The sequence below is a fragment of the Amphiprion ocellaris genome, chromosome 12 (genome assembly GCF_022539595.1).
Source record: "Amphiprion ocellaris isolate individual 3 ecotype Okinawa chromosome 12, ASM2253959v1, whole genome shotgun sequence".
Taxonomy (NCBI): Eukaryota; Metazoa; Chordata; class Actinopteri; family Pomacentridae; genus Amphiprion; species Amphiprion ocellaris.
In genome coordinates, this window is record NC_072777.1 from 17,294,861 (window position 1) to 17,307,395 (window position 12,535).

At 38.9% G+C, this 12,535-nt stretch overlaps 1 protein-coding gene across 2 annotated transcripts in view; it reads left to right on the forward strand.

Moving 5' to 3' along the window:
• The first annotated feature begins 5,459 nt into the window (after positions 1–5,459).
• Positions 5,460–12,535, forward strand: part of tmem121ab (transmembrane protein 121Ab) — a 57,183-nt gene continuing 50,107 nt past the window's right edge. The window contains exon 1 of one of the 2 annotated variants that reach the window (XM_035950429.2): positions 5,460–5,808. The gene's annotated coding sequence lies outside the window, so the exon portion shown is untranslated. Of the gene's footprint in view, positions 5,809–5,888; positions 6,026–12,535 lie in introns of those variants that run through there. The other variant, XM_055015656.1, reaches the window with a different exon arrangement.

Sequence of the window (12,535 nt, forward strand, 5' to 3'; positions counted from 1 at the left end):
CTCGAGACAATTTGACTGTAATTGGCGCTATATAAATAAAATTGAATTGAATTGAATTGAAATTTACCTATGGCTCTGGGCTTCACCTTTGTGCCTCCTGGCCCATTTGTATTTTGGTCTGGCCCTGAGATTAGGCAACAACATGATGGCAAAGATGTTGTCACCTTAATCCTGTTGCAGTGACTGTCAAACTGATATAAAGACTCTATCTGGGGCCATTTTACCAACCACTTGAATAGTTATTTGTAGATATTTTTGAAAAATTAGAGATGTTTTTATATTTTATTATAAAAAGATGTTTGCATTTCCTGTAAAGATTTTTTACAAATATCTCTGAATTCATCACTTTTTGAATCCCTCTTGTGAGAGAACAAATTTCTCCAGAATTTGACACACTTGGAAAATACCCTGTTTGCAGCTAAATCCCTTAGAGGGAAACTTTCAGAGTTCTATGCTATACTAGTACACTCTGACACTTGTTCCTATGATTCTTTGAAGCCACTGTGGGAGCGTGACCTGGGGATAACATTTAGTTCCTAAGAGTTGTCCAAGATCTGTGATGGGGTATTCCCAAAGTGTACTTCAATTTCAATACATGAACCAAATTTCAAATTTTTTCATAGGATTTACTTTACACCTGTTTGCCTCCAGAGAATGCTCTAACCTTTATAACAAATGACAAGTCCAGAAGGGGACATTTATTCATTTGTTTTGGTCATGTGACCATATCCAATTATTTTGGAAAGATGTACACTCTGTTATCCAGGAAGTCACTAACAAACATTTTATATAGTCTCCTTCATTTTATTTGCTAAATCAGACACTGGGAAACCTTTTTGATACAGACATTAGGTCACTGTGAACAATTATTTTCTTGTTTCTAAAAAATATATATTAATGTGGTGATCTGCTCCTCAAGGCCCTACAGTTGATATGTGGCTATCACAGATTTCAGCTTTCCTCCCTCTGGAAAAACAACTTATGATCTGAATCAGCAATCTGACTTCAAAGACTTCTGGAGAATCTGGCAACTGTTGCACATTTTCCTACAAAAGCTTTAACTTTGCCTTTGTTGAGCATTAATTTCTAACTACTTCTCTTTAGCTGTTTCCTCTTACAGGGTTGTTTTTTGGCACTATGTCAGATGGACAGATGATAGGTGGTTTTACATAATTACTATGTGTAACATACTGCACGGCTTGTTGGTATTAATGTTGTGTTTTTTGTTGTTTTTTATGGTGGGATTTATTTGTTATTATTTTGATCTGTGTGTGTGTGTTTTTTAAAAATGTGTTTGTATTGTGTATGGCTATAATAACTCTGTTTTGGTCCATACTGACTAATTGATTCTACTGAACAATCCAGACATACACTGCTGTTCAAAAATTTGGGGTCACTCAGACAATTTCATGTTTTCCATGAAAATTTATACTTTTATTTTTGTGGTAACATAATTGCACAAGGGTTTTCTAATCATCAATTAGCATTTCAACACCATTAGCTAACACAATGTACCATTAGAACACAGGAGTGATGGTTGTTGGAAATGTTCCTCTGCACTCCTAGGTAGATATTCCATTAAAAGTCAGCCTTTTTCAGCTAGAATATTTTTTTTAAAATTAATTTAACCTTTTAGTTAGTTGAAAACTGATTCTTATTTTCACTAATGACCTGGCCAAGAGGCGGCACACAAACAAGATAACAAAAACAAATAACATGTACAGCAAATCACACAATATTACAAAACAAACAACAAAAGCACTCAGAGAGCACAGTACTCTGCCAAGGCTGCTCATTCCCCACATGGCATTGTCAGAAATGCAGCATATTTTTGTAGAAATATAACATTTATTTTACTAGTTATTGATGATCAGAAATCGTGGCAACATAGAATGTGGCCATTTAATATAGATGTACCCACAAACAAGATGACCCTTCGCTGAGCGCACGTGTGTGTATGTTATTCACGGATACCAAATCACGTGACCTAAGTACATAGCAGGCGGCGGGAATTGATGGGACTTGGCAACACCCCCACAATTTAATCAGCTGTTCCTTTTATCATTTCCGACAGATAAGTCCCGATAAATCCACAACGTAGATTTGTAGTAGGATTACAATCATGTGATCATCAGCAGGCAGCTGACGTAGTGTTCACTAGTAGTCATAGTTAAAGTGACACCGTGCTGCTATCTCGAATTACACAATTATTTGTAAAATACAAAGGCTTAAAGTGCAGTGGTCCTGAAGTGTTACTCTGATTTTTTAAACAATGAGAGCGATGCGTATGAGGTGAGTTTTAAGGACTGTTACAGAGAGTTCCAGTCATTAGAGGCAGGAAACTGGAATGAGGATCGATTGAGAGTTGTACAGACTTTAGGAATGTGGATGTTAATGATGCTTTTAGAACTAATAATATGGGAGGAGTTATGAATGTAAGTAATGAATGCAGATATCGTGGTGTTTTACAAATGAGAGTTTTGTAAATGTACAAAAACCAGGAGTGAAGAGAGGGCCAGTTCACCAGTGAGTACAAACTGTGTTGGTGTGTGCTGTAAGGAGCTCCAGTCGCAAAGCAGATGGCAGAATGGTATAGTGTCTAATTTATATACTATCAAAGTAGTCATTTGCCACATTAACAATATCTAGACTGTATTTCTGAGCAATTTAATGATATCTTCATTGAAAAAATGCTTTTCTGTAACAAATAATGACATTTCTAAGTGACCCCAACCTTTTGAACGGTAGTGTAGGTTCCCCAATAGGGTCTTTTAGCATGATATGTGATGATATGAACTGGTTTGCATACAACAAGGGGCTGGACTTGTATGAATATGAAGATGGTTTTTAAAAGGGAAATTTCTTCTGCTGTACAATAGTTGCTTTCTTTAAGTGAATGCTCAGTACACATTTGATATTGGTATCAAATGCTTTGCTAACCACTGTGTCAAATGATGCATCACACAGTCGACTGCCCCTCCTTGACAACCAGAGGACAATCTTTCCCACACCCAAAAAACATGGTAAAAATTGTTATATAACATTGAGGCTGGAGCTAGAGATCTGTCAGGGAGGGAGGGAGGGACAGGGAATCCTCAATATTTAACACCTTTCATCCCACATTCACTTTGACTCAGACCAAGAAATAACCTTCTGATCTCCCCATCAAAACTCACTTAGCCAGTCACCTCACATCTTCATCAATACCTGAGTCTAATCGGCACTGATTGGCTTATGAAAACCCTATTCATTGAAAATCACTTTTAATGTGATGCCGGTATGTGTGGGTTCTGAATAACTTTAAAATGACGAGCAAGTGCAGGAGGGTTTTTCTGTGCCTACTTGATTCTAAGTAGCTGTGCGCAGTCACTCATATGGATGTGGTTTTGAAAGCTAATGAGACAGAGCAGATTCCTCTGCTCCACAGACAAAGGGACAGCCAAAAAATCATGCAATATTCCTGTTTTAACCCTAAAGGGAAAGTGGTATAGACTGTACATGACATTTTAACTGACTTAACAGTTTACTTGACTCTATCCTTCATAAATATGTAATATCTCTGTACTGATTTAGACTGCATCTGTGTTGGATGACATGGAGTTGTCTTTTATCACTGTTATACCTTAATTTCTTAGTGGTTAATATTGCTATAGAATACAGCTGGACAACTGCTTATAATGCATGTAAAGCACTACACTGTGCACTTATGAGCTGGTTGTATGTGATGTGTGTTATTACTTTATGGTATCATCTCATATACACTACAATTCAAAAGTTTGGGGTCATTTAGAACTGTCCTTATTTTTGAAAGAAAAGCATTTTTTTGTCAATGAAGATAACATTAGATGAATCAGAAATACAGTCTAGACATTGTTAATGTGGTAAATGACTATTCTAGCTGGAAACGACTGATTTTGAATGGAATATCTACATAGGGGTTCAGAGGAACATTTCTAGCAACCATCACTCCTGTGTTCTAATGCTACATTGTCTTAGCTAATGGTGTTGAAAGGCTAACTGATGATTATGTTAAACCCAAAACTTTTTAATGGTAGTGTACATAATATTTCTTCTGACTCATGCATTCCTTCTACTATTTGAAGGTGGATTAACTATTTTTAGTTGCCCGACTGTATAGATGGCATAGTCAGTCAGTCTGTTAGCACATTACTGTGATCTAACCAGACTTAACCAGTATTTGATGGATTACTGTTTTCTAAAAACTTTCATGGACCTCAGAGGATGAATTCTCATGACATTTCATCTATACCACCACTTTAAAGTTGACATGTGTAGATTTAAGTAAAATCTCTCCTCAACTCTTGGATTGAATACTAAAAGAGTTGCTAAAGATGATCTTATTGACAATGTTGATTTCTGGACTTTTCTTGGATGTGGTCAATGTTTTTAGTCACCCAGTGAAATACTACAACATCTATTGAAGAACCGGGACAAGTGTTTTGTATATATATATCAATGGTCACCAGAAAATGACTTACCAATCACCTAGATTTCCCTCTGACTCCATCATGAGGATGACCATTATGGTTTTATTTGTGGAATTCTCTGGCAAATTTTGGATAACTAGGGGTCCTAAAACAATGCGCTTGGTGACATTTTCATGCATGAAACTGCATTTATAAAATATTGTGACTTAATGAGTGTCAACAGCAACTATGCTTAAGTGGTGCTCCCAAACAAATTGGGTGAGTTTGTAGGGACCTGACACTACATTATGATATTTTTGACCACAAATTCTTACACATTTTAATAGCACAATACCATTATTTATTTATTTATTTATTTTAGCAGATTGGAATTTTTCTTTGAAGAACAATCCTTCTTCCAACGTAGCTGTCATTTACCAAAGAAATATTCAGTAATAAATATATAAATAAATAAAACTGTTGCTCTGTTAGAGATAAAAGGAAAAAGACTAAATGACGGAGCAGGAGGGGCCCGAAACAGATGGCTGTTCCTTCTGCATAAGTAAATTGACCATAAATTCAATTCATTTCTCCCTAGTGTGTGTGTGTGTGTGTGTGTGTGTGTGTGTGTGTGTGTGTGTGTGTGTGTGTGTGTGTGTGTGTGTGTGTGTGTGTGTGTGTGTGTGTGTGTGTGTGTGTGTGTGTGTGTGTGTGTGTGTGTGTGTGTAACATTAATGGAGGGATTTTTTGTGCACAGTGGTAGTAGTGAATTAAATGGAACTGAATGCTTCTTTAACACATCATGTCCAATGAAGCTAACGTCAAATGATGTATATGTTAGTATTAGAAGAAATTTTGCTTGTGTCTATTGTTGTACTCTATAGAATGCTAAGCTACTGCTTTCCTTCATGTCACTGCAACACAAATAGATAGATAGATAGATAGATAGATAGATAGATAGAGAGAGAGAGAGAGAGAGAGAGAGAGAGAGAGAGAGAGAGGGAGAGAGATAGAGAGACGGTGGTTGTTTAGCTCATCCGGAGGAAGAAGCAACTAGCCAAGAAGCCTCAGCAGTCACACTTGCCAAAGCAGCTCCGTTTAGCCAGAGGGCTCCACTTTCAGCATTTACTGTTTAAATGTGAATTTACACTTTTAAACACGATCGCTCTGCCTCTCGCGCTGTCTGTGTTGTGTTTGACACGAGACTGGGAGTGGGATTTTCTTGACCGTAACTTAACGGCGGTGGCAGTTGTTAGACCGGTGTTTTCGGCACATCCTCGCAGCGGATTTACAAAGCCTCCCCGGAGCCCGCAATGATATTCAGCACCTTGGACAGAGACTGAGCATTTCAGCACCCTGGGCAGCGATTCACCATCCGGAGGTAAGTGAGGAGAGGTGGACGTAACGCTGTGTCCGTGCCTACATGTTGGTGGAAAGGAGCAGGCTAGAAAAGACACCACCACATCACTCTCCTACCGTATGTTGAACGCGCTGACGCTGCTTCAGGGAGAGACGGCAAAGATGCACAAGCCAGAGTCAGACATTAGGCTACAAACGTTGGTTGGGTTGAATTCACAGTAAGCACAGTTTCATGACCGGTAAGTTTACGCTAGAATTTTAGCATAATGGAATTTTTTTTGTCACTTCTGCCACTTCCTGCCTTTTCTACTTCTGACTCGGTCTTGTTGGTGTTAAACGACTGTATTTTATCGCATAAGTAGAGGACTGTTGGTGTGATGTGGCAAAAATCGGCGAAAGTAATCGTTAGACGTTTTCTATTATCGCTGTCGTTGTCTCTGCGCGTCGAAAAACCGCGAGCTTCCGATTGCTCCCGTCAGGTTTATTTAAGGCAGCTGTTTATTCTGAAGAGTCAGCGCGTGCCCGGCCAGGAGCGGCGGTTCGTGCCTCCAGTCTGCACGGAAAATCAGACCATCCATGTTCTGAGGCCCCCCACCCTCAGCACACACACACATACACACTCACTCACACACACGCACGCACGCACGCACACACACACACACACACACACACACACACACACACACACACACACACACACACACACACACACACACACACCGCCCTCGGCATTCCCCTATCCTCAGCACCCACTGCACACGTCCGTCTAACCACCACCACTGGCGTATAGAACCCTCATGAGCCCACTGTTTTTGTAGCTTCAGTAATAAGCCCCAGACAGGTGCTCCTCCCTTTTAGCTTACACAATTACTGGAACATTTTTCCATTATTTATTCAGAGATGACAGCTGGAGATGCAGTTTCTGACTCAATTTGTGAGTGTTTGTGGCACCTGCTAAGTCTTCAACCTAAGCGTTGGTGCTTTATGTGCATGTGGGTCATTCCAGAATTGGAAGACATTTGGGCTTCAAAATTTTTGAAAAATAAACCCTCTCTTTTACAATTTTATGCTACATATTCATCAAGGTAATAAACTATCAAAGGCTTGATTGGCTCAGCTTACACATCAATAATACAATTTTTATTGCATGTTTTATTTGTGGGCTGCACACAGTGGCTTGGTGGTTAGCACTTTCACCTGGCAGCTAGAAGATCCCCAGTTCGCATGTGAAGCTTGCATGTTTTTCCCATGCATGCGTGGGTTTTCACCAGGTTCTCCAGTCCAAAAACATGCTGAGGTTAATTGGTAACTCTAAATTGACTCTAACTCTAAGGTGTGAATGTGAGTGTGATTGTTTGTCTGTATATGTAGCCCTGTGATAGACTGGTGACTTGTCCAGGATGTCCACTGCCTTCACCCTAAGTCAGCTGGGATAGACTCCAACACCCTGTGATCCTAAGGAGGATTAAGTGTATAGTGTATAAGTGTAGAGATAATGGATGGATGTTTTATTTGTTGTTTGCTAACCATACTCTAATCACAGTAAAAGGGTTGCTAATCCACGCTAAAGTTAGCTTATTCTCAGGAGTAGAAGCTAGATATTTAGCTAGCTGTTATTACAGCTGACCAAGAGGACAAACTTACTGATGGAAAAAAAAAAAAAGTAAAAAGAACTTGTCTTATCCTGATAATATGCATAACAGGACTGCATGAGGTAGAGTGAGACATTCAATCAAGGCTGACCACATTGTAATTGTTTTTTTTTTTAAATAGAAGAGAGGACATAGCTTTGCTCTACCCATTCTTTTGGAAAACTGTTTGATGATGTTAATTCCAGTGTTTCATGTGATTCAGTTTTCGTCTTCTTCTACCAGCTAAAAAGGTTATGCTAACAGGGTTGTTGTGGGACACACGTTCCATACCTAATAATTATTATTAATTAAAATATTATGTTGATTAAAAAATGTCTCACAATAAAGAGATATCAATGGAAAAAAATAATACCAAAAAAGAGATTTAAATTAAATTTTAACTGTTTTACTTGAGATTCAATTTGATCATGAGGGGGTGGGACAAGAGAAAAATGGCATTTTAGGGGGAACTCCAGACTTATTTGGTATTTTTAAAAATATTTTCAAACATTCTTTTCTTCTAATTTTTTTTGGATTTGGTCTCAGGACAATAAATTTAAACAACTGCATGTCAGTTTTTTTTACTAAATTATTTGAAATTTGATGCGTGAGAAGTAAAATGTCCTCCATTTCTAGAATGACCCTTAAAGCATCCCTAAGATGATACATTGATGCCTATAGGTATATAACATCATTTCTTTCCAATCATAAGAAAAGCTGACATCATCAGTAGATTAACTGATTAATATAAGAACAGAAATGTAACCCTTTTCTGTGTTTTATGTAATAACAAACTGAATATTTTAGGGTTTAGATTTTGGAGTTCTCTGAGCTGAAAATTGCATTGGGAATCTTTTCTCTTTTGTTGCCTATATTTCATAGACCAAGCAATTAATTCAGAGCATAATTGGCTTATTAATCAGTAATGAAAATGAGCAGTAGTTGAAGGCATACATATAGCTCTAAAGAGTTAGCAACACTGTCACATCCAAGGTTATATATATTTTGACTCTTGTAATCCCAGCAGCACTTTAGCTGTTGCTTGGATTTAACATGTGACCTTTTGGTTTCTGGTGTTTGAAATTGATGTGGCCTCCCAGTTTGTGTTCTTTCTCGCTCCATGCATTCCTTGAGCTGTCTGGTGCAGCTGTTTTGCTCTATGAAAGGATTTCTCAAAATTTAAAGGAAGAAAAGTGCCCAAATCAGGCCTGCTTTGAATAAGAGATGACCCCTAAAATTTTGTGTCTGTCTGTGGCACTCTATCAGGCTCTAATGCTGTAGTCCTTAATATGCACTCTCACACACTTCCACATCAACTGTATAAACCCACAGTGATGCAAGCCTCAGTCTTTAAAGCCCTGATTTTAATAATGTTCATTAGGATTTTGATTACACTGAATATGTGATAACTCTTGGCACTGCATTAAGTGTGTCTGATATGTTGTCTCAGACTGCAAGTGACAAGAATTAAGTGGGAGGAAGCAAGAAGTGTGAATCTGAGATGTTGCCATAGGGCTCCACTTTGGTGTCCTTGAAAGAAAGAAAGCATGTATTGAAGCCTCAAGCCTCACGCCAGTTTTGCTTCAGGGTTATTAAGCTCTGGGCACTACTGTATAGAAATGGCTGCTCTAAATCATTGGAATGATGAACTAAATGTAAATTAATCTTGCACAGTCAATTTATTATCCAATAAACAGACCATGAATTTGAATTTGAATGGTGGCCTTATAGAGGGCAGACCCCACAATTGCCTGTTACCTTTCTGTAAACTGCTTTTGTCTTGTTAACAGGGAAACTGCCAGGGTTGGAGGACACATAAGACGCTCAGCTGAGGGTATTTTTTTCGAAGCACTCCTCATATCATAAAAGCAGGGCCAGTTTATCATGGCACTTGCCACCCATGGGGTTAGCGCTTAACTGGTGCCCTGTCTCAAACTGTGCCTCACTGAGAAACATGGCATAGCACACAGCCAAAGGGTCAACAGTTACAAGGCCACATTGGCATCCAGGACACAGTAGGTTGATGGGCTTTGCTTTAGATTTTTACATTACGCAGATTGCAGACTGAGTTTCTTTTCATGAGTGTGCACTTTACACGCTCATTGCACAGTGGATCATGTTCTTGCATGCCTGGAATTCCATTTATGGGTCTCTTAAAATCCAAGCCCCTGCTGGAAAAGCAATTAAATTCAATATTGCTATAAATACATGATGGGCAAAGAGCAGGCAGCGGCAGTCAACGCCCACTCACCCTCCTCGCTCCACATCCCCCGTCCTAATCATCCTAGGCCACTGAAAAGCCCTCCCCCTTACCCGACTGCATAGTGAATTGTGTTCAATTTCATGATCAACGGAAGACTGTCTGGGAGGCCGCTGCTGCCATGGAGAATATAAGGCCACAATAAGGTGCACCGATTTAAAAAAAAAAATCTGTGCATCCCAAGCAGTCAGTGTGATTATTCTAGCTTCAATGTTTCTATCTCAGCACAAATAGAAACTAGAGAAATGAGAGTGCTCTGTCCTTGCTGTGCTAGGCTCTAATGGCCGAGGTTGTGGCATGCTATGCAAAGCTGTGTGATTCTGTGCTGTGCTTCGCTCAATGTCATTAGCTGAAACACAGCTGCTGTTGCATCTGATGCAGTGAGCACTCAGCTCATCTCATTGGTTCTCAGCCACTGGTTTTCCACTTCAGAATCACTGTGCTACAGAGGGCTATAATCTCACTGACATAATGGCCTCCACTCCAATCGATAACCAAATGGCACAGTGAATCAATAGCTACCATACTGTACATACTGTACAATAACGTGGCCTGGGAGTGGAAGAGGGGAAGCAGCCTCCAGCCATCACGTGTTTAACCCTGGAAACTCTTTGAAAATATACTCCTTTATTATGGATCAAAAATGCCAACCTTGTTAACGAGCCATGTATTATGGATTGCTGCATGATCTATGCTAATGTAAGCACAGCAGTTGGAAAAAAAATGGCACCACTTTCCATGCTTGATTGCTTCCCTCTCTAATCAGCACACAACCCACACAACCCACACAACCCACACACACACACACACACACACACACGCACACACACATACACACAGAGAGAGAGAGAGAGAACACCGAAGGAAAGCCAAAAGTGAGACATAAAAGTTTGCATACTTAAAAGAGTAAAACCTGTATGTAAATTCCGATGGTTAGTCAAAGTTTGACTCATTATAGATTTTTTGGACCACTTCTCTTCTCTTTGGCAGACTTGTGTACAAACCAGCAGTTTTCAAAATCAGGCAAGTAAGTAGTGAACACACATTTAGCCCATTCCATTAAGGATTTGTTGGTGTTCCCTGAAGAGTGAGAAAATTCATTGGGTAAGTGTTAATTAAGCTCTTATCCAAGTATAGCTTAAAGAACTGTAAGATAAAAGATTATTCTTTATGTAACAAGACAGTGGCAAAAACATATATGCAGTTTTATCAGAGAGAAAACAGCTAGAATGTTTCACATTGTAAAGTTAAGGCATTTAAATTATCCAACTGTTTGAAATGTTTTGTCTGCAGCATCCTCAGAGATAATAATTATGCTGAGAAAAAGACCATAATGGCTTTGGCAAGAACACAAATTACAAAGGTAACTAGGTAAGGGTCATGGCTAGACCTGATAAATTGCTGTTATTCCAACAGAGAAACAAATTGCCCTGAATGGTAGATAAGACATTTATCTTTCTGTCTATATACAGTCTAACATAGCAAGTGCCAATCTATGATTAGATCCAACCCTCTGCCACCCGAAATGGCACCTTCTCTGTTGCAAGGCAGCTTGGCAATCTGTTCAGCATCTCATAAAGCACTGGCCATTTATAAATCAAAGACTTCAATTCTGAGAGAAGAAAAGGAATGTGCCAATGTGTATTTTTGATCATTTACTGCCATGGTTGAGTAAGACATATTGGTGTTATGATATCATAAATTTCAGCACCATTGGCATAGTGGTTATCTCTGTTTTGACTGTGAATGTTCTTTTGCCACCAGCTCACCCTTTTCACCTCAGTGCAGGATTGTTAACAAGAATAGAAAGAGTGACTTACAGCAGGAGGAGAATGCAAAGCTCCTTCTTGTCTTGTACATGTGTACAATGTTTGGCATATCATTACTGCAAATGTCATCGTGTAGCCAGCTGCTAGTGTTGTGCCACACATGAACGCACACAACACAAGTGTGTAAACCCTCCATATGTACACTCTTGCACATACTGAAAACCGTGCTTTAGACAGAGTGTGGTTGTGCGGGCATGTAGCGGTGAAATATTGGAGTCATTGCAGCCCTCCAGGCATGCAGTTATCAGGGATACAGAACTGATGGGAAATCAATCAGCTCAAGTGGAGTGGCCTGGCCTCTGGTGAAAAAAGTCATCTTTTCCAGATGCATGCTTTGATGTCTGCAGCTCACCTTCCTCATCACTGAACCAAAACATACATTCAGTGTATGTACATGTTTGCATGCATGTATCTATATCTATTCTGCTCTTGATAAAGGATTCTTAATGATATTTGTACAGGTGGCTCATTCATTTCTAGCTAACTATCAAATAAACTATTGTTAGAATATATGAATGAGGATAGGCAACAACACTTGGTAACGATGAAGGAATGATTGCAGTTTGGGTTTATAATGTTTAAAGGCAAATGTAGTTGGCCAAACAATTGTTGCAAACTAAGCTAAGAAGCTAAAGTTGAAGTAGTAATGTTGTTCACTGGTGTATACATTGTCTAATTTCAACAGCAGAAACTCCAGTTTGCCTTCCTGCTAGTTATTGTTGCTGCATTTGACAAATGCTGAAGTCACTGGGCCACGGTCTTTAAAATGTTTATTTTTTCAAATTTTTTTAAATAAAATTTACTCAGTAACTTCAAGGTTGGTAATTCAATTTTATAGGAAGAGAATGTTCTTCATGTGGGCAGAAAAAAAATGTCAATGATCAATACTGAATTTATTTGACCCTATTTTGTCTTGAATAATGACCTGTTTAAACATGTGCACATTTTGTGTGCATAAATTAAAAAATACCAAAAATCTATGAAAGTAGTTTGTGTTTATTTACCCCAGATTACCCTCGAACCATTTAA